General features: G+C 39.4%; 1 long non-coding RNA gene across 2 annotated transcripts; it reads right to left on the bottom strand.

The window, feature by feature from the left end:
- Positions 1-1,502: 1,502 nt before the first annotated feature.
- LOC131399812 (uncharacterized) lies at positions 1,503-22,512 on the bottom strand. Of its 2 annotated transcripts, none has more exons than XR_009217238.1 (2): positions 21,279-22,512; positions 1,503-2,002 (listed from the first exon to the last, which is right to left on the bottom strand). It is a non-coding gene; the product is annotated as an uncharacterized LOC131399812 (long non-coding RNA). The 2 variants fall into 2 exon arrangements; XR_009217237.1 differs by lacking the exon at positions 21,279-22,512 and adding an exon at positions 3,299-3,316.
- Between the last annotated feature and the right edge of the window lie 333 nt (positions 22,513-22,845).

Genomic DNA, 22,845 nt, shown 5'->3' on the forward strand with positions numbered 1-22,845 from the left:
TTAGTGCTTCACTGTTCTTCTTTAAAAAACTCACAATTTCACTTTTCTTGTAAAGCACCTTGCTGTTTTCTTCTTAGTCACTAGATGGCAGTTCTGTATGTCTGTAAATTACCACTGCAGCAGGAAACGAGAGGTCTTAAGCCAGTTTACTCTGTACAAATGATGGCCATAGGAGGATTTCTGGTCCATCAAGGCTGCCTGTGTTTTTCCGTGGCCGTAACGGGGATGTCTAGGACAGCTTAGTCAGAGGCACGAAGCAGAGTCAGAAAGCATCCTCTAAGTTCTTCTTCAGATGTGCGTTCAGTCACCTGCCCTCTCACCTGAGTACAATGGAGTTTGTTGAATGTGTTCTGACTCTTACTCTCTCTGTAGTTAATAAGTCTGGGAGCTCCATACCCCTAGAAAAAACACATGACTCATAAAGACTTTTCTCAACTAAACGGAGTTGAGGGTTGTGGTGTTGCCGGAGAGTTTGATGCTTAAAGAAAATACAGCTGGTGCTCATGAGGAAGAAAGAGGGTCACCTACTCCTGGAGGGCTTTTATTGATGCTCCTATAGAATGAGCAAGTTTAAAATAAAACCACATTGCTTAAACCTCACTAACTGATTGTTTTATTTTCAAATAATGTGCTCTGAAAATCTGCTATGTCTAAAAAACTATTTCATAAAACTGACACAATTCTGTTTTTTATTCTCTGGTATTTGAAATACTATTAAAACTGTAACTCCTTTAACATTCTACAATATACAAACAGGCAAATATCAATTATATTCTCTAAAAATGTTTGCTCCCATGCTAAATATTAATATATGGTAGCAAAACTGGTTACCACCCAGTTTTTAACTAATTTTTTGCTTTTGAAATTACATATAAAATTTGTGTTTTGAAGTATTTTCCTAAAACTCAACATCTTTCTGACATAAGTGGACTAGTTGAGAGGTAACTAGAATGAAATTTGATCTTTAAAACTCTAGCTTTATGTAAGAATTGATAATATCAGGCAGTTGAAAGTTGAGTCTCTCCACATTATATTTATTAATTGTGAATAGCCACATCTATTACCAAGTGCTGAATAATAAAAAGAAATTAAACAATATCAGCACTCTTACCCCACATGTGGTACAGTTTATATGCAAATAAATTCTCAAAGGTCAGAGAAATGCTTATGATTTCAGATAACTGGTAATATACTTGCTCATTCCAGTTTTAACCTCATTTGAAATTGACTTAAAATTCTTCTCTTAGGATCCTGGTCTAATCAGTGCCCCCTGCTCCCCTCAATGCCTCATTTGATTGCAAAGTTATCTGGAGAATTTAATATTCTTTTCCATTTGTTCTCTTTAAAATATCTGTGATAGTGATTTTTATACAATGACCAGTTGGTACAATTTATTATTAGTTTCAGAAACATCTTTATTTAGGAACAAATCAAGGAAATGTAGCCAGAAAAACCCAGGACCCTGTCACCGTAGCCGAATCAATGAACGCAATGACCAGGGACCGAGGAAAAGAAAAGTGGTTTAATTTTGCCAGCAAAATGAGGCTGTAGTGGGCACATGCCCCAAAATCCACAGTCCTCCTGAGGCATTAGGAGTTGAGGCTTTTAAAGGAAAGTCTGTGGGAAATAATATATCCTTGGTGACTGATTATTTGTTGGAGGAGGGATCCCAGTCTTCTGGCGCCAAGCCGGCTGTCATTTCTATCTACAGCGGGAGATCTAGGGCTCCATCAACCAATCTTCTCTCATCACCAGAAATTTGGCCTTGGGGTGTGGACGGCAACTGCTGCCAATTAACGATTACAGTTTACAAGGTTTTAGGTGGGGGAGGGGAGCTGCGGCTTTGCAGTTCGGCGTCCTCCCATCAGCCTGCGTTTAGCTGAGTTAGGGGAGCTGCAGGTGTCCTCTGTTTGTCTGTCCCTGTGATGAATGGTGGATTCGGCGCCAGGAAGCGGGAGTTGGGGAGCTTCAGCTTCTTGATAATTTTGAGATCTCAGTCTCCCTGTAACAAACCACAAGAACTGGTAATTAGTCAGAGTTTCAGTTTGTAGACACCTGGGCTTTCAACAATTTATTACCTCCATTTGTCTTGTGGAATTCAGGAACACAAAGGGTAAAACAACCCATATCTACATGTGAATATAACTTAGAGAAGCAGAGAAGGGGGAATGAGTGCTTTTTGATTTAACCCCATATATGGTGGGTTCAATGCTGGGGAACAGATATCAGGGCTGGTATCAGAAACAGATGTGAGGAATGTGGGGTTGCCTAGCTGATGGTGTTTGAGGGATTCCTCATGGGAGTCTTGGCATAGAAAAGTTTAAAGAGTAAAGCATCATTGGTCAGATCAAAAGTGTGGGGTGAACATAATTCTGAAGGAATAATGATGGAGATATAAGAACAAGAAGCCACTTGAATTGCGTTGGAAGGTATTAGACACATCAAAGAGCTGGGAAAAAAACCTTGTTTAATGTAAGTTCTTTCTAAACTCTAAGGCAAAAATTAATATGAATTTACATGGTAATTATAAGCCACAAAACAAAAATTCACAAGACAAGTAAAGAACTAAAGTAGAAACCAGAGTAAGAAAAATAGAGGTTAAAGGAGAGATGGAGAGAGATGGTTGGGGTCAGAAAACAGACTATCCTTGAAGTCTCCCTCAGACTCTGATCATTCTTAGTGCTCAGTAAACACTTTGAGCCCATGAGCCTGGGGAGGGGCAAAGTGAGAGGTGGTTGGGAGGGACCACAATGCAAGGATACCCTTGTGGAGGCACTGACATTGAAAATCAGTGACATTTTGCCAAGGTGTTTACCATAATATATTAAGGATTATTCTGGAAAGTTAAGGATTTTTCTGGAATGTACATTTTCATTTTATGGAAACTCCAACTAGCCTGGAGAACGATTTAGACATTTCAGCTTTAGAAATAAACAGAGGGGTCGGCTCGGTGGCACAGCAGTTAATTGTGCACACTCTGCTGTGGTAGCCCCGGGTTCACAGGTTCACATCCCAGGCGCGCACCAATGCACCTCTTGTCAAGCCATGGTGTGGCGGAATCCCATATACAGTAGAAGAAGATGGGCACAGATGTTAGCCCAGGGCCAATATTGCTCAGCAAAAAGAGGAGGATTGACATCAGAAGTTAGCTCAAGGCTGACCTTCCTCCCCCCAAAAAAAAGGAAAGAAAGAAATAATGAGAATCTTTTCTGTCAGTTTTAAGAATGAAAACCAGTTAGCATCTGGAAAACAGTTGCAATTTGACATGAGAATGTGAAGAAAGAATTAGATGTCACACGTTGTTTTTGCTTTTCTCTGGGGCTGTAGGGCTTGCAGGGGGAATGAAGTTCCATCTTTGCTCTATTGAGTTTGAGAAGGTGTAAAATTCATTTGTGCTGGGCAACACTGTTGACCTGTGGAGAAAGACAAATGGTTCCAGCAGCTGATCTAAAGGAATAACTGAGCTCATAAAAGTTCTTAGCTTATAAAAGGTGCTTCTTCTTTATTGAACTTTACTGGACATCCATTGACCTATATGTGCAAGATATTTGTGGTAGGTATTGAAGAAAATACAAAGAATTATAAGGTTCCAAGCTCCTCCACATACATGAAACTGTTTGCAAGATGTAATTAGGTTCTGCCAAGGTATTTAGTGTATGTTGTATTACAGAACCTAAAAAAATTGGGAATGTTATTCAGAAAATGTAATTAAGGACAGCTCCTTAGGAGAGGTAGACTAGATCAAGTCCTCAAATGGATCACTTTTGGGCAGGTGGAGGGAAGAAAGAATGAGGATTTCAAATGGAAGAAGAGGGGAAAGGTACAGACGTAGAAAGGAACATGGCGTTTGGGCATGGGGGTGGGGAGGCCATGACAGGCACAGTCTTCCTGTGACTGAGAGGCAGCTCAGTTTCCTCCTCCAGGAGCCCAGCACTGCTTCCCACCTCCTGGCCTCCTCCACCTGCAGACCCCCGGCCTGAACCAAGGCCTATTTATCTGGATCGCTGCCCAGTCTCCCAACAGGTCCCTCTACTTCCAGTCTTAATTTCTTCTAATCTTTCCTCCACAATACCTCCAGAGTTACCTTCTAGAATCTAAATTTGCTTAAATCTGATATCTGCTTAGACTGCTACAATGACTGCTCAGAGCATCCGAGAGAACATTCAGACTCCTGAGCTGGACACGCAGGTTTTCTCTTGCTGTCCTCATCTTTAGCCTCATCACCCACTGTTTCCTACATGTTGGCTTTTTTCCAGCCTTAAAAATACCCCCATACTCTGAAATCCTTAGCATCCTTTATATCTGTCTTTTTATATGTGTTTCTTCTGTCTTCCTACCCTCTTTTTTGATCAACTTAATTCCTATTTCTCAATCTAAACTCATGTCAAATGTTCCTTCCTCTTGGACACTTTTCCTGGGAGGTCTCCATTTAGAGACCCCTTTTGATGTTGCCACTCGGGGACCTTGTACTTATCTACTTTTTCTTAACTGTTGTTTTTTTCATGTCTCATTGACAGTGAGCTCCTTAAAGCTGAGACTATCCTTCTTCTTCATAAATAAATGGCAAGCAATAGGATATATTGGAGCATATGAGGAAGCCATTTGGTGTAAAACTAATTAGGCTTGACCTTGTTTTTTTTTCCCCCCCAAAAGGGGCCTGTAGCCTCTGTTCATCCATTGTATATCAGCTTTAAGCAATTAACATGTCCCAAAGACAAAAACAATGACCTAAGGTGCTGATGTGATAAATGCAACTTCTCCCACATTGGCATTTCCTTAAGGATAAGCATTTCTCCCTAGGCTAGGATTTGATTGCTGTGCTCATCCTGTGACCACCCAACTCGAGACAACAGCCACATCCATGGAGACAGCAGACCTGATACCTACTGTGTCCATCAATCAACGTGCTGAAAGGTCAATGTCACGGCTATTATAAAAGGAACATTGCAATCACATGTGAAACATGCTCTTTGATGGTATATAACCACTCTGTACACCCCACTTCTTTGGAGTACTCCATTTCTTAGTGAAAGGACTCTCCCCGGCTATATGGCCCTCAAATGTTGGCTCATCATAAACTCACCCCAATTTTGATTTATAGATTGGTCATGGATTATTTGTGTCAACATTCTATTTGTCCCTCCAGTATCTAAACACAGTACCTGACACCTTTGGGGCACTCAGAAAATGTTTGATGATTGAATATGTATGTGAGAGACCACACTGACTGGAGAAGAAGAGGCTTTTCGGGGCGTGCTAGAAAATTCGCTCACATTCCTACCACAGTGGTTGAGGCTGTGTGCTTTGGACCAGTTTGTCTGGGCACCAATCCCAGTTATTCCACTTTTAACTGGGGAAACTGTGCAAAGTATTTACTCTCTGAGATTTAGTTTTCTCATCTATAAAATGGGGCTACTGAGAACTCCTGTCTCATAGGGTTTCAGTGAGAATGAAATGCATTAACTTATGTAAAGTGCTTAGAAGAGCTCCTGGCGCATAGTAGGCACTAAAATGTTAGCTGTGGGGTTATCATTATTGCTCTTATATCTGAACGATACTCTGGTTTTGAAAAGATGCTTTCATAATATAGTTGATCCTCATTATTTGTGGATTCCGTGTTTGCACACTTGTCCACTAGCTAAAATGTACTGACAGCCTCCAAATAAACACTCTCAGGGCTTTCATGTCCATTTGCAGATAAGCACAAAGTGGTGAAAAACTTGAGTCACTCGACATGCACGTTCCCAGCTGAGGGTGAACAAGGTGACGCTCTGCCCTCTTGTTTCAGCCCATACTGTAAACAAGTGTCCTTCTTGCAGTCTATTTAGTGCCTCATTTCTCATCTTTTTGTGCCTTGTGTTGGTGACTTTGCTGTTCAATATGTCCCCCATGTGTAGCGCTGCAATGCTGCCTGGTGTTCCTCAGGGCAAGAGATTGTGACGTGCCTTTACAGAGAAAGTATGTGTGTTCGACAAGCTTCTTTCAGACATGAGGTACAGTGCTGTTGGTGTGAGTTCAATGTTAATATATCAACAATATATTTTAAATAAGATGACTTTAAAGAGAAACACACAGAGAATAAGGCTACGTATTGATCAGTTGAAGAAAATGTAACTAAGGCTTGCAGCAACCTAACCCTGCATTTCTCGTAGGAGCAGTGGGTCATATTCACTGACTCAGTGTTCACAGTGACTTTATAGAATGTCACACTGTGCATAACAAGCATCATTGTGCATATCTTATGTAATCCTCACATACTCCTTTATAGTAGGCAGGGTAGGGAATAGGTTGTCCACATTCTACAGGCTATTCCAGACCTTATGAGCCAAATAGAGAATTTAAAATGTCTTGTGCTCAGCATAAGAGCCATGAGATTTTGAGCAAGGAAGATCTATGATGAACTGATGTTTAAGGAAGAATTACCTAGCAAGAGAATATAGTATCAAGAGGAAGAGGGAGAATTGAGCCAGAAAGGAGGACCAGTTGTTAAACTCTCCAAGTATTGCCAATGCTAGACGAGGAGATTCGGAGCTAAGGTGCTGATGTGATAAAAGAAAAGTAGCAGACAAATGATGAAATAATGGATTTGGTAACCATATATAGGGTGTAAGTTAGGCTGTGGTTCTCAAAATGGGGTCCCTGGACCAGCAGCATCAGCATAACCTGGGAACTGGGTAGAAATGCAAATTCTCAGGTGCTGCTGCACACCTGCTGAACTGGAAACTCTGGGGTGGGGCCTGGCAATCTGGTTTCAACAAGGCCTCCAGGTGCTTCTGCTGCCCATCAAGTTTAAGAGCCAATGAATTAGAAAAATGATTCAAACACGTCACCATGCCCAGGTAAGCGACAAGGCAGAGAGGTGGTATTTGTTTGGAAGATAAGATGCATTTTAAACTTTAAGAAAAAGTAGTTCAACGTCTGTTTCATCATAAGGATTCCAGCATTTAAGATCTTTTAGCTCTCTGCATTTAAGATCTTTTTTCCACAATATGTTTTCCTTTAGAGAGCCCCTGGTAAGTTATTTACCATTTACCACATGTTCTGAGAATCCCTTCTTTCTTGAAATACCCTTTCAGACGTGAAAATGTACTTTATTTTTGTACACAATCTCCTCTATTTAAAATTCGGATTTCTCTTCTTATAGGATCATGTACGGCACATGCAGCCTTACTGTAAATTTGGAATGTCATTGGTTTGTTCCAAAACCTTAGAATGTTTTAGAATTTAGAACAAGATGAAGAGAGAATTTATATGTTTCTCTGTAGGACTCATATTTTTCAGATGTCTAGAGGTATCCCAACTTGCCAGTAATGTGGCCTTAGATTTAGCAGAACTTGAAAATCCTAATATAGTAGGAAGTGAATTACTTCTTTTTTTTTAAGATTTTATTTATTTATTTTTTCCCCTCAAAGCCCCAGTAGATATTTGTATGTCATAGCTGCACATCCTTCTGGTTGCTGTATGTGGGACACAGCCTCAGCATGGCCAGAGAAGCGGTGCGTCAGTGCGCTCCCGGGATCCGAACCCTGGCCACCAGCAGCAGAGTGCGTGCACTTAACTGCTAAGCCACGGGGCCGGCCCAAAAGTGAATTACTTCTCTCGTATTAACATTTACAAAATAAATGATCACAATGTTAACTTACCAATAAGCACTTTCCATATTCCAGTCTCTGAAAGTATCTTGCTTACATAATAAACAAGATAAAGTTTCAAAGATGAGCCAAATAACTTTTCAGCAAAAGCTTGACTTGAGTCTATCTTGGCTTCCTTTTTGACAGTTTTAGCCTTAATGTTACAGTATTGTTTTCTTTTTCTAGGAATCAGATAACCTTGTATTTGGTGAATATTTTAATTTTTAATGGCCACTTGTATTTTGTGATACGCACGTGTTTAAACAATCTATAATAACCCACCATTACCACCCATATATAAGATTATACAGGAATGGAAGAATTTTGGCTGACACTGTATATAATTGTTCAGCCAAGGCAGATGGCAGACTCTACCACTTACAATGATTTAGGGGTTTGAAGCAGTATTTTTAAATACAAATAATCTCAAAATTGGTAATATACAAAATATAATACTGTGTTAACTAACCAAAAGAGTTAAATTTGTTACCTTTCCTCCATTTATAAGGATGCACCCATTATATAGATTCTGTACAAAATTGCAAAGATCACTTTTTTCCTTTTCAAAGTTTATTTATTTTAATTTTTAATAGTGAGAAGCTTAGTGTTGGGTAAACTGCTGCACAATTACTGGAAATGCTGAGAGTCTTTTTGAAAAGTGTAAAAGTCTAAAGACAATGAAAAGTACATTTCTCCAATGTCAAGTCCTTTGAGCCTCTGTCTAGTAGTACACTGAAGAGATGGAAGATTAAGTACCAGCACAGGACACAAGAGAACAGGCTCCCAACTTGAGTCCTTCCCACTGACCACAGTGTGCCTGGCAGACGCTTGGAGATTAAATCTGGTCTTTGTCCATGGGTAGGCCCTGAGAGGAGGATTTTGCTTAAATGACCAAAGAATAGGCAACATTTTTTCTTGATAATAAGTAATACTTACCATATAAATTTCTTTATAAATCTCTGAATAAAATAAAAAAATATAACCCGTACAGAAATCAACTCTTACTGACAAGCCCCACAGCCTTCTCTAGAAAGCTCAACAGAAAATGTCACAGCTGACTGTGAATTGGTCTTCTCTGAAAGCCAGCCAGCCCTTCACTGATAGCTTTGGATGAGGAAGGCCAGATACAATTCTTTGAAGATGTTTAGCTGAATTCAGAACCAAAAATCCTACCTCCAGTTGGCTCCTCTGTGAGAATGGATGGCCGGCCTTATTTCACAGGCTGGGCAGATGAGGTTTCAGATGAGCTCTGTTCCCCAGGGATGGAAAAGCTGGATTGTGACATTGATTCAGAGCTGACATTTTGCAGATAAAGATAGGGTCATAGAGGGAAACAAATATTTCAGCAAATTGGATTTTTGTTCTCTACAGTGGGAATAATTTAACAAGCAGATAGTCTCTCACTCCAACTTCTCTTCCCTCTTCTCGATCTGTAATATCGCTGTAAAAATTCTCTCTATAAAAATTTCAGTCTTTTTTCTTTGCAGTCTATTTATTATCATCTTTACGAATTCTTTGACTTCACCACCTTCTTGGCACCACAACGCTAGCCATTGAGATATTAGTATAGATTCGGTTTTGCAATTTCATCCTCTTATCTCTATTTCCTCTGCCATTTCTTGGCTTTAGTTCTTATTGTATTTTATGCTTGAAAACATTTGAAGCTTACAAAGTATATCAGTTCCTTATTTTCTCAACTTTTTATTATCTAAGTGCCCTCAACTATCACTTTTTTAAAAAAAGAAGTGAAATACATAACAGAACAATACACTGTAATAAACTGACCACTTGTAAAATTAAGTTCAACCTGAAATCCCTCCCCACTTAACAGAGACCATCTTTTATAATTCACCATGCTTTAGTTTGGGCAGGGTCAGTTTATCAATGATTTTTGGATGTTTTAAACCACATGAGAGAAATACAGTGTAAGGTAAAATTGTTAATCTTGCAGAAGTTGTAGAATTTCCTGATGGTTAGGGAAATCAATGGCGGAGAACCTGAATCATAGGAAAAGTAGTTAATTAATTAGCACCTGACAGAGTTTGTTAATTTGGTAAGGATGATGATAAGACATATATGTTGAAAAGATAACTTTGCATATCAGAGTATTGTCAGAGGCTACTGGGAAAATTCGTAATGTTCTCAAATACTACAAAAAATGACCATTTTTTGATAAAAGATGTCATACATGATGGTATCATATACTTCTGTCAGAAAATTTGTAATGAAGAAAATGAACACTTGAGTCATTTTAATTCTAACAATTTTTTCATGCCTATTATTAGGTTAAAAAAATTTTAAGTAGTAAAGTGGTAAGTAATGTACTTGCTTCATTTTTAATTTCTTTTAGGAAAACAACTTTTTCACATTTTTAAAAAATATTTGTATTTATTTTATGCTGAATTTATTCCTGGGCACAAAGCCTTTTTTTTAAATTAAATAACACCAATTCTTTTCAAACTCTTTCAAAAAGTTGAAGAGGAGAGACTATTTCTAAAGTCCTCCTGTGGGGTTAGCAGTATGCTGATATCAGAGCCAAAGACACTAAGAGAAAATAAAATGACAGGTGTTTGAAACTACAGAAATAGAAAACTATAATAGAATACAATAGAAGAGAAAAGTACAATTTCTATTGTAGAAAAGTACAATATCTTTGATGAATATTGATACAAAAATCCTCAATAAAATAGTAACAAACCAAATTCAGCAGCATATTAAAAGGATTATACATCATTTTTAGGTGGGATTTATTCCTGGAATGCAAGGATGTTTCAATATATGAAAATAAATCAATGTAATAAACTACATTAACAAAATGAAGGAAAAAATAAAAAGATCATCTTAATGGATGCAGAAAAAGCATTTGACAAAACTGAACATGCTTTCATGTTAAAAACCCTCAGATATAAGGAAGCTACTTCAACATAATAAAAGCCATATATAGAAATTCACACAGAACACCATATTCATGGGTGAAAGACTGAAAACTTTTCCTCGAAGATCAGGAACACGGCAAGAAGGCCCACATTCACCACTTCTATTCAACATGGTATTAGAAGTTCTAGACAAAGCAATTAGGCAAGAAAAAGAAAGAAATAGCATCCAAATTGGAAAGGAAGAAGTAATATTATATTTGTTTACAAATATTATCTTATATGTTGAAACCCCTAAAAATTCCAGAAAAAAATTTTTAGAACTAATAAATTCTGCAGAGTAGTGGGACACAAAATCAACATGCAAAAATTAGTTGTTCTTCTATACATTAATAATAAGTAATCTGAAAAAGAAATCTACAAACATTACATTTTTATTTACAATATCATCAAAAAGAATAAAATACTTAAGACTCAACTTATTCAAAGAGGTAAAAGTTCCAATGATGTTTTTTGCAAAAATATAAAAATATGTCCTAAAATGCATATGGACCCTCAAGGGACCCTGAATAGCCAAAACAATCTAGAAGAAGAAGAACAAAGTTAGAGAACTCATACTTCCTGATTTCAAAACTTACTACAAAGTAATCAAAACAGTGTGGTACTGGCATAAATACACACAATATACTAATGAAATAGTATAGAGAGCCCAGAAATAAACCTTTGCTTATACAGTCAAATGATTTTTGACAAGGGTGCAAAGACCATTCATTGGAGAAAGGATAAGTTTTTCAACAAATGGTGCTGGGAAAACTGGATACCCACATGCAAAAGAATGAGGTTGGATGCTTACCTTACACCATATACAAAAATTAAGTCAAAATAGATCAAAGATGTAAATGTTAGAGTTGAAGCTATAAAATCCTTAGAAGAAAACACAGGGTAAAAGCTGTGTGTCATTGAGTCCAAATGCCATTGCCAACAATGATTTCTTTAATATGACACTAAAGACATAAGCAACAAAAAAATAACAAATTGGACTTCATCAAAATGCAAAAGTTTTCTGTATCACAAGATACTATCAACAGAGTAAAAAGGCCACCCACAGAATGGTTGAGAATATTTGCAAATCACATATCGGATAAGGGATTAATATCTAGAATATATAAAGAACTCTCACAACTCAACAATTAAAAAAACACCCAATTTAAACATGCACAAAGGACTTGAATAGACATTTCTCCAAACAAGATAAAAAATGGCCAGTACACACATGAAAAGATGCTCAACATCACTAAGTATCAGGAAAATGCAAAATAAAACCACAATGAGATACATCTTCACACCCATTAGGATAGTTACTATCACAAAATCAGAAAATAACATGTTGGCAAGAATGTTGAGAAATTGGAACACTTGTGCTCTGATGGTGAGAATATAAAACTGTGGAAAACAGTATGGTAGTTCCTTCAAAAATTAAAAATAGAATTACCATATCATCTAGCAATTCCACTTATGGGTTCTGAAATAATAGAAAATATATTTATTGGTCTCTGCCTCTAGTTCCTGGCACAGAGCTCCTAAAACCCTTGTAATTTCCTAAATGATAAGAGCACTAGGAGCATCTCTTGTTCTAATATTTGTCTTTGACTCCATCCCTGACACAGAGCTCCTAAAACCCTTGTAACTTCCTAAGTGATAAGAACACTAGGAGAATCTTTTGTTCTATTGAGGCAACTCTGGGTGGGCTCCTGGATGGCTCCTGGATGGGGGCTGGTCACCAGACAGACCAAGCCCTGATTAGAAGCTTGGAATATTTAGCCCTACTCCTTATCCTCCAGACAGGGGAGAGGGGCTGGAAACTGAGTTAATAATTGATCATGCCTACATGAGGGAGCCTCAGTAAAAATCCCAATAGAAGGAGGTTCAGAGAGCTTCCAGGTTGCCAATGACAAGGAGTGACTGGAGAGTGGTGCACCTGGAGATGGCATAAAAGCTCTGTGCCCTTTCTCACATACCTTTCCCTATGCGCCACTTCCATCAGGCTGTTCTTGAGTTATATCCTTGTATAATAAACTGGTGATCTAGTAAATGTTTCTCTGAGTTTTGTGAGCCACTCTAGCAAATTAATCAAACCCAAGGAGGAGGTTGTGGGAAGCTCTGGTTTACAGCCAGTCAGTCAGAAGTACAGGAAACAACCTGGGCTTCTAACTAGCATATGAAGTTGAAGTGAGGTTGGGTGGGTGTGCAGTCTTATAGGACTGAGCCCTCAACCTGTGGAATCGGATGTATCTCTGTGTTGACAGCATCAAATTGAGTTGAATTATCTGACGACCAGCTGACATTCCAAGAATTGCTTGTTGGAGGTCTGGGGAACCCTCCCACATGGGAGAAAATGAATCTCAGAACACCATTTATGGGTATACACCCTAAAGAACTGAATGCAGAGGTAAAAAGACATATACATACACCCCTGTCATTAACAGTGTTATTCAAAATAGCCAGAAGCTGGAAGCAAGCCAAGTGTCCATCAACGGATGAATTGACAAAAAAAATGTGCTGGATACACACAGTGGAATACCATTCACCCTTAAAAAGGAAGGAATTCTGACACATGCTATGGCATGGATCAACCTTAAAGACTTTATGCTAAGTGAAATAAAGCCAGCCACAAAAGTAAAATAGTGTATGATTCTACTCATATAAGGTACTTAGAGTAGTCAAATTCATAGGAATAGAAAGGAGAATGGTGGTTCCCAGGGGCAAGAGGGAGAGACAACAGGGAGTTGTTGCTTAATGTGCACAGAGTTTCACTGCAAGGTAAAAATAGTTCTGTGGATGGTTGGAGGTTATAGCTACACAATAATGTGAATGTACTGAATGTCACTGAACTGTACACTTAAAAATGGTTAAAATGGTCAATTTTATGTTATGCATATTTTATGACCATTTAAAAAAATTAATTATTTCCAACAAATAAACAAACACTAGCTACATGCAATAGCATAGATAACTATCACAATCATAATGCGGCATAAAAGAAATTATATTCAAAAGGCAATATATTTTATAATTCAATTTATATAAAATCCAAAAAAGACGAGGTCTGGCTTCCAGTAATGGTGGAGTAGCTTGTTGAACTAACACTCTCACAGATAACAATGATAAAATCTGCATAAAATATTATATATATTTATAGAGAATCATTTATCTATATGTAATATACATATAATAAATGTGTATGTGTGTGTATGTATAAATCTCTTCCAAAGCAAGCAGAACTGAGACAGAGTCTTCCCTTAAGTGATGGGAATTGCACCAGGAGATATTTGCAAGCTTGAGTCTTTTGCCTCAAAGCATTCCAAAATCTGTACATGGCCCAGACAGGGGAAAAACTACAGTCTTATTTGTAATGCTACAGGACATATTTTGGGGCTGGCAGAGTAGCTGGAAAGTTAGGGGAGAAATTCTGGAAGGGAGGGACACACAAAGAGGAAAATCTCAAAATATGTATGAATGTCTCCCCCCAACACACACCAAATTGGCAGATCTTTGAACAACACACATGCACGGTAGGCCCCAGAGGGCCTTGTGTAAACAACAGTTGGAAGATGAAAGACCTGAATGAGGATTTCAGCTATGCTCACTGTAAAGGAGACAGGATTGGAGTTTCAGTCCAGCCAAGTTAACTCTCTGCTAGAAAAACAACAACACTCTTCAAAGGAATACAATAGAATCCAGAGTCTCTATAACTATCATTCATGGTTTCCAGTACACAATTTTGAAAAATCATGAGATTTGAAGAAATAGGAAAATGTAATCCATATATGAGCAAAAGCAGGCAGTAGAAGCTATCCTCAAGGTGTTGCAATTAGCAAACAAGGATAAGAGAGTAACTATTATAAAGATGATCATGGTGGTAAAGAAAAATATTCTCATAATGAATGAACAGATGTTGAAACTCAGCAGAGAAATGGAAATTACAAAAAAGTACCAAATAAGAAGATGAAATAAAAAAATACTTTTGAGTTTACCGGTAGATGAGAAACAGTAGAAGAAACATGAAGATAGAGCAATAGAAATTATCTAGCCTGAAGAAAAGAATGTAAAAATTTTGAAGAAAAATGAAGAGAGCCTTACAACCTGTGAGATGATTGAGTCTCCAGCAGAGGGGAGAGACAGAAAAATTAAATGAGGCAGAAAGGCAAATCAATAAGTAATAGCATAACTTTCAAAATTTGGTGGAAAATCTAAAATTTTAGATCCAAGAAAGTCAGGAAACCCACAAAATAAAACACAAATTAAAACCATACCTAGGCACGTGATAGTCAAGCTGCTAAAATCCAAAGATAAAGGAAAATCTTGAAAGCAGTCAAGGAACTACATATATACATGGGAAGACATTACATACAGGGAGAAATAATGTGAATGATGGATGATACATTATCAAACACAAAAGAGACAAATCAATAACAAAATGACATCCTTCAAGTGCAAAATGAAAACCCAAAAGTCAACACAGGATTCTATATTTAGCAGAACTCACTTTCATAAAGGAAGCAGAAGCCACAATAAGAGACCGCACACATATTAGATAGCTAGAATAAAAAATCAAATTGCAAATACCAAGTGCTGGTGCGGACTAGGAGCAACTAGAACTAGGAATGCAACATGATAGTTGCATTTGGAAAACAGTTTAGCAGGTTCTTATAAAGTTAAACATACATTTATTATATGACTCAGATATCCCCCTCCTAGGTATTTACTGAAACAAATTAAAAACTAATGTTTAAACAAAAACCTTTGTGTGAATCTTTATAGCCATTTTATTCATGATTGCCAAAAGCTGGAAATAAACTAAGTGTCCTTCATCAGGTGAGTCGAGAAAGAAGCTGTGGTGCATCAGGACATTAGAATAGTACTTGGCAATAAAAAGGATAAACTCTTGATTCACACAACAACATGGATGAATCTTGGAGGCATTTCTCTAAGTGAAGGAAGCCAGATGCAAAAGGCTATATGGTATATGATTCCATTTACATGACTTTCTAGAAAAGGCAGAATTACAGAGATGGAAAGTGATCAGTGGTTGCCAAGGGATGGAGTGGGGGAAGCGGTTGACTACAAAGAGACAGTATGAGAGAATTTTGGGGGTGAAAAAAACAGCTCTATATGGTACTGTAGAGATGGATACACGACCATAAAGTTGTCAAAACCCGTAGAACTGTACACTGCAAAGAGTGAATTTTACTCTGCAAATTTTAAAAATCAATCAGGATGCTGGGGAACTCAGATGGAATGCAGCAACAAATGAATCTCACTGTATTACAAGCACCTGACATAACCACACAGAAGGGGTGGGGGTGAAAGGTCCTGACCTAAGTAACTTTGGAAGACAGTGCTTTGACGGGATACTGTAAATCTAAAGTACTGGACAAAAACACTGTACACTAGGTGATAAATGTGTTTCTCATAAGGGTATGGATTAGCAATTCTGAAACTAGTTGACACATTAGTAAATATATTGTAGATAACTGGAGTTAAGTTTCTCACTGTTGGTAAAAGAAGTTACATATAAACAAAAGGAGAATGCTAGAATAAAATCTGTGGTGCTGGATTGGAGTTGGAAGTATCAGTATAAATCCATGTCTCTTTTAATATCTCTATCCAGATAGATAGTTAGATTGATAGATAGATGGATAGATCAACAGATAGATGTGTATACCTGAGTTTATATTCATACATACATTTCCAAGCTCTGCTGAGTGGGTCTAGAAGCAGTTACACTCTAGTATCAATGAGCACACCTAGCTCCCAGATCTGCATTTATATCATTCTCCAATAAAAAGAAGCAGGTTTTCTTGGAGAAGTGGCTAATTCTAGGGCTGGAGATGGAAAATACAAGATGAACCTGGAACACCTTGTAATGCCAGAAAGTAGGAAAGTGCTTTAAAAAAAACACAGAAAATGATGAGATGTGTCAAAAGGAATCAATCTGAAAGACTTCCCAATGGCTCAAGCTGGAAAATTGTGAGCAACAAAATAAATAATGGTAGCATTGGATTATTACCCAGAGAACAAAATAAATATCCATGAGTCGATACTGATATGAAATAGATTAAATAAGAAAGGAAGAAAGAAAGAGAAAAAAAAAAGAATGAGAGAAAGAGAGAAAGAGAGGAAGAAGGAAGGGAGAAGTAGGGGGGGAATCTTCCTCACAGAATTCCAAATAAAAACGTGGCTGGATAGCATGAAATAGAAAATTGCCACTAGAACACCACAGTAATAATTACTGTGAGCAAGACTGACTGAAGAATGCAAAAACTGTGGGTGAAACTTAAAGAAGAAACAGTACATTTGCAGAGCCTCAAAGCATCTCCCTCCAAATACTTAAATTTTTTCTCTTAATTTCTTTAAAAGATCTATGACTATTTAAAGCAAAAATTATAACATTGTATTGTGGGATTTACAACATGGGTAGATGTAAAATTTATGACAACAATAACATAATGGACAGACATAGGTAAATGGAACTGTTCTGTAGCAAGGCTTCCATATTTTACATTGATTAAACTGGTGCACTATTAAGTCTAGGTAGGCAGTGATATGTTAAAGATGCATATTGTAATCTGGACCAACCACTAAAAAATGCAAAGGTGTGTCACTTAAATGCTAATAAAGGAATTAAGAAGCAAAAAAAAGGGTTTGTACAAGAATGTTCACAGGAGATGACCTGCAAGACGAGCGCACTGTAGGGCAACCACAGAGCAGAACGCCCTCAGCCATGCCAAGGAGCAAACGCTGACACACACATGCTGGGTGAGTCTCATCAACCTCGTGTTGAGGGAGGCAAGCTGGACAGAAAACAAAACACTTGGGATGATTTCAGCCAAGATGAACCTATGATGAAAAAACCAGAGCAGTGGTTGCCTCGGGGGAAAGACAAAATTGCCTGGGAAGGAACAGGAATGAGTTTTCTGGGGGTGATGGAACTATTCTATTCTTAAAGGGGTGAAGGTTATATGGGCATGTTTATTTGCCAAAACTGTACAGTTGAGAGTTGTGTCTTTCAGTGTGCGTACATCTTACACCCCCCACACACAACGGACTAAAAGAATAATAAAGTGAGGTGGGAATGGGATGGAATGTGGATGAAACAAAATTGGCTGACAGTTAGTAGTTGTTGAAGCTGGGTGACGGGCCTACTATGCTATTTTGTTTATTTTGTATATTGTTTAAATTGTTCTGTAATAAAAAACTCGTATAAGAAGACAAACTCGATATACAGTGTTTGCTGGTAAGATATCGCTTACCTTTTGGGAGGAAGGAGGGAGAAATGGATTGTTGGCGCTGGAATGAAGCTGGTGCTAGTTCTTGGTCACACAAGTGTGCTCACTTTGTAATAATTCTTTGAGGTTTACATGGATGATTTCTTCATATATTTCTGTACTCATGTTATACATCAATAAACATTTTAAATCCTTCATATTTGCACAAAGATCCTAACTCAATATCTCAGAATAACAGCAATGTTTTGTTTTAAAGTGGAACACGTTCACTCATGACATCATCAGATGGATCTATTAATGCCCTCATCCTTGCGTGGCCCCCTGGGTCTTTCCATTTTTGCCTCAATTTGGCAAGTGGCATGGCTTTGAGTTTTTATGATGGGTATGGGCCCTTCAGGTGGGCGAGGTCCAAGGGAAGGATCTCTGCAGCGACCTTGACCACGGGAACCAGAGGGAGGATCATGGCAACCTGGAGGGATGGAGGGGATGATAGGACAGGTGGCCTTGTAAAGGCAAATTCCAGAATCCCAGGCACCCAATATTTCCATTTTAGATATAGAATTTACCCTTCAAATACTGGCCAGGAAGTTTCCAGGAGGGCTGCAAGCATCCTCAGCAATAGCCAGGCTGGTGAGCCCCACCCCTACCTGAGTGCTGGCCTCAAGGGATGTAGCCCAACCACACTGCGCATACTCTGGGGGGTGGGCAGGGCATAGAGAGTGGTCATGGTATAGAGAAGAGGCGGAATAGAGAGTGGGGTGGAGAAGCAGAGGGATGGGGACCAGGGGCGGGGGGACAAGGTAGGAGTTGGGGCCCCTAGCTGTGTATGCTGGGAGCTTTTGTCTCTTAAACGCTCCCAGCTGGGAGCTTGCAGGACCGCAGGACTACAAATCCCAGGAGGCTGTGAGCATGGGGCGGTGCCTAACCCTGGGGGGAGGAACAGGGCTGTGTGCGCTTGGCCGAGGGACACACCGCCCTTGACTCAGGACTCTGGTCCTGCACCCGCTGCACGTGGACTGAATCCCAGAGGGATGCGACGGGACGAGCGGGACCAGGGAGTTAGGAGGATGTGGCGGCTGCATGGGCAGCCAAGGGCCTGCAGCGTGCAACTGGTTTTGTCCAAAATAGAAGTCGGACTCGTGCCTCTTCCACACCGCCTTCCTCCGTTGTTTGATTCCTCCTCCCACCTGCGTGCCTGTGGGTCTTTCCACAGCCCCCTACCAAGTCCAGGGCCAGGTGCTTCTCTAAAATGCTTATGGGAACTGGTTTGACATCCCAGAAACTTTCCACTTTGCCTGCTGCCCTCTGCCTTCTCCAGCCAAAGTGCCATCCTTTCATCAGCTTTTGAGAGAGATTCCCCCTTGTGGCTGGTCTTGCAAGTACAACTTAAGAGCTTTGCTGGGTGGTAACACTGGCTCTTTCTTGCCTTTTTCACAGGTGTGGAAGTTAAGGCATCTGTGAGGTTAATCACTGGTTTCCCCAGGATCTGCTAAGAGCAGAGGAGAACAACCCAATTCCCAGGCAAGTATCTAGTAGGCCATTTTCACCAACGCATTCCAGGGCAGTGGCCTCCAAAGCAGCAACCTTAAGACGAGAATAGCTTAATCATTTTGCCCTTTAGATTGATCACCTAATCTCAGCTCAGGCCTGAGTGGCCAGTCTCTCAGGGACACGAATGGCGACTCTGATCACTCAGGAAGAGACTAGTCATCCAGCTTTGGGAGAGGGATGTTCAAGGTAGACAGCACTTGGGCAGCATTTGAAACCCGTCACCTTTAACATCTCTGCTTTGGATTCTGGCAAGGTTCCCACATAAACATGCCTAGGGATAGTCAGAGGTACCATATTCTTTAAAAATTGATTAGAGTTGTGAAAGGAACAGAGCATAAAATATCTTGCTTATTTGCAAAAGATAAAATGCAAGCAAGACCTTCCTGTTAATTTTTTTCTGCTCATTCTCTTAGCTGTACTGTATGTTTGAATGCAGAAACAAAAAACTTGAATTGCCAAATTCTCTTTTCCTGAGATTGGTAAATTAACTTAAATGTCTTATTGAAACCTGTGGAGGAATGGTTAGCAGCTTTCATGATTTATGTCGTCCCTAAAAATCTGGGCGTTGATCTACATGAAAAAAACTCCCTGTTTATATTACACATCCCAATAGGTTACATTTCCGATTCCTGAATGTGGGATATTATCAAAACAACTGAAAAACCTGGTCATGGAAACTGGACCCTGTCACTTTGTCAAGAATTTGCCTCTTTATGAATTAATGACACATGAATTCTTTAACATTTTTGTAAAGAAAGAATGAGAGTGTGTAGTGTCTCTGAATGTGGTAAGATAGGGAAGTCTTGTTAGACCACATCCTCGGGTTCTTCTCTCGTGTTCAATAGGCCCAGGTGATAGTCCGTGTAGTCAGGTGCAGCGCCGCTCCCCCAGCCCCCAGTGTTCCATCCTACTCTGGCCTGTGCCCTCTTCAGGGGGTTCTGATGACACTGGTCCACAAGTGTTGGAAGGAGACATTGTAACATGAGAATATTCATCATCTTAAAACAAGGATTAATGGAGAGGAAAGTCTCAGGGTGTGTGTGCTCTGATGCACTGCTGTTGGGGTATGGCCGCAGTGACAACTGTGCTCCCAGCAGTCCCCACAATAGCAGTCTCAGGCGTTTGATCTCCTGGCGCAACCACAGCAGCTGTTGACAGAGCTGGGAACTCATCGTGGTTCAGTGTCTTCCATCAGATTTTGTCGCTCTGACCCTCCTCTGCTTGCCCCATTCCCACGCCTATCCGCTGTGTTGATTGCTTTGTAGTTGTTTCCTAGGAGCCACTGTGTGTAACTCTATTTCACAGTGTCTTTAGGGACCCACTCTCACTACACAAGTCACTGTACAACAGCCCCTTATCCTGGTGTAGCCCATGTTTATCCTCTCCAGTGGAGCTGTGAAGAACCCTGCTTAGTCGGAGCTCCTCTCATTCTCATGCTGCTGGGGCTGCTTACGAAGCTGGGCATCTCATCTTTGGTCATCAACATTATTCTTTTCATCGATTTTCTGAAGTCAGAGACGACTTTGTTAATAATGTGACACTGATTCTAACAGACACTTTTATGTATCTTCCCCAACAGCTCTGTGACGTAGGCCTGTGATCCCCATTTTACAGGGGGGGGACACTGAGGCTCAGAGAGGTTGAGTAGCTTCCTTCACTTCACACAGTTTCTTGGTACATTTTGAGTCTCCACCTGGAACTCCGCCTCTCAGGTGTGTGCACTTAGCTGGTGTTCCACTTTGTGCCTCTCTGCCAGCCTCTCCAAAGGCACATGCCCCATCCTGAGTCCATTTTCTGCTTGATGGCAGTCACCCTGCACAAACCGGCCCCATGCAGGGAGTGGATTAGTCTGGCATGGTCCTCCAGCTTACCCTGGGGAGGTTCTAGGTTTCTTGGGAGAGCTGGAGCAGTGGAAGATACTGACCATCACTCACCTGGAAGGTTTGTTATGTAGAAATACTCCACTGACTTTTTGCAGGTGTCATGTCTTCTTTGTCTTCATTGCTTCTCTGGGCTTTCTCTTACAGTCCGTGCTGTGCAGTAACATACAGTACAGAGACTGGGGAACATAATGTTGTTGCCCTGCACCAAACGGTCACATTACTCATTTTTCTAATTATGAAAGAGTTACATACTGTAAAAAAAGTGAAATTACCCAGATCTGTGTAGAGCAAAGTGAAACCTCCCCCATCCATCCCTTTCCCTGCAAACTCACTCCCCTACTCAGAAGGAACTATTGTTAAGAGTTTGCAGCTTATTCTTCTGGGCATTTCCTATGAATTTATAAATACACATAAAGTTTTTTTAACATAAATGACATAACTACATCATTTTGCAATTTGTTGTTTCCCAAACCATATATCATAGATGTCTCTCCTTATCAGTGCTCGCCACTCTAACTTAGTTTTTTAGAAGTTTTAGAGGTACTCCAAAGAACAGGAATACCATGATCTGTTTATCTCTTCTTTGATAGAGATGGGATTATGTCCAGTTTCACTATTATACATAATGCTACAGTAAGATCCTTGCATGGAGTTTATTACACTGCTATTCAACTGCTCAATTTTCCTTGTTTCCTCTTGGTCAGAGACTATGATATATTTTTAACAATTTTATGGGAATTATTATTGTTATTATTATTATTATTTTTTGTGTGTGAGGAAGATCAGCCCTGAGGTAACATCCATGCCAATCCTCCTCTTTTTGCTGAGAAAGACTGGCTCTGAGTTAACATCTGTTGCCAATCCTTCTCCTTTTTTTCCCCCAAAGCCCCAGTAAATAGTTGTACGTCATAGATGCACATCCTTCTAGTTGCTGTATGTGGGATGTGGCTTCAGCATGGCCGGAGAAGCGACGTGTTAGTGCATGCCGGATCTGAACCCGGGCCACCAGTAGCAGAACACTTAACCACTAAGCCACGGAGCCAGCCCTATGGGAATTATTTTATAGGGAATTTAATTTTATCACTGAATAAAGACATTTATGAGGAAACTGGACTTTAAGGTCATCCATCTCAGTATTCTGGAGAAAAATCATGAAACTTAGAAGGTATGAGGCTTGCTCCATCACAATCTAACAAGTCATGTTAACAATTTAAAGTTGAATGTTTGAATAGCCACTACTCTCTCTGTTCAGAGGAAGAATGACTTTTTCTTGTCTACAAAACATCTGACTCCAGGGGCTCTCAGTTGTGCTTCAGAGAGGGTAAGATATTGGTGTTGTATCTGTTTCTCTTCAGCTGTAGGCTGCATCTTCTAAAGATCATAGAATTGAACATGGTCCAATAAATGTATATGATTTGGGTCAAAAATTCAAAGTAATGAACCCAAGATAGGAATCCATAACTTTGGTTCTTAATAAAGAATTTCCTTTGATATCCTCAAGTCTCTGTGATTACTGTGTATACATGAATGAAATATCCCTCTGTCCATTTCTTAAGTTGTTTCCATTGACTTTATGGATTTATCCTCTAATCCAGATTCTAAGTGTGAAAGAACATCT

This window comes from Diceros bicornis, chromosome 40 (assembly GCF_020826845.1).
Source record: "Diceros bicornis minor isolate mBicDic1 chromosome 40, mDicBic1.mat.cur, whole genome shotgun sequence".
NCBI classification, from domain to species: domain Eukaryota; kingdom Metazoa; phylum Chordata; class Mammalia; order Perissodactyla; family Rhinocerotidae; genus Diceros; species Diceros bicornis.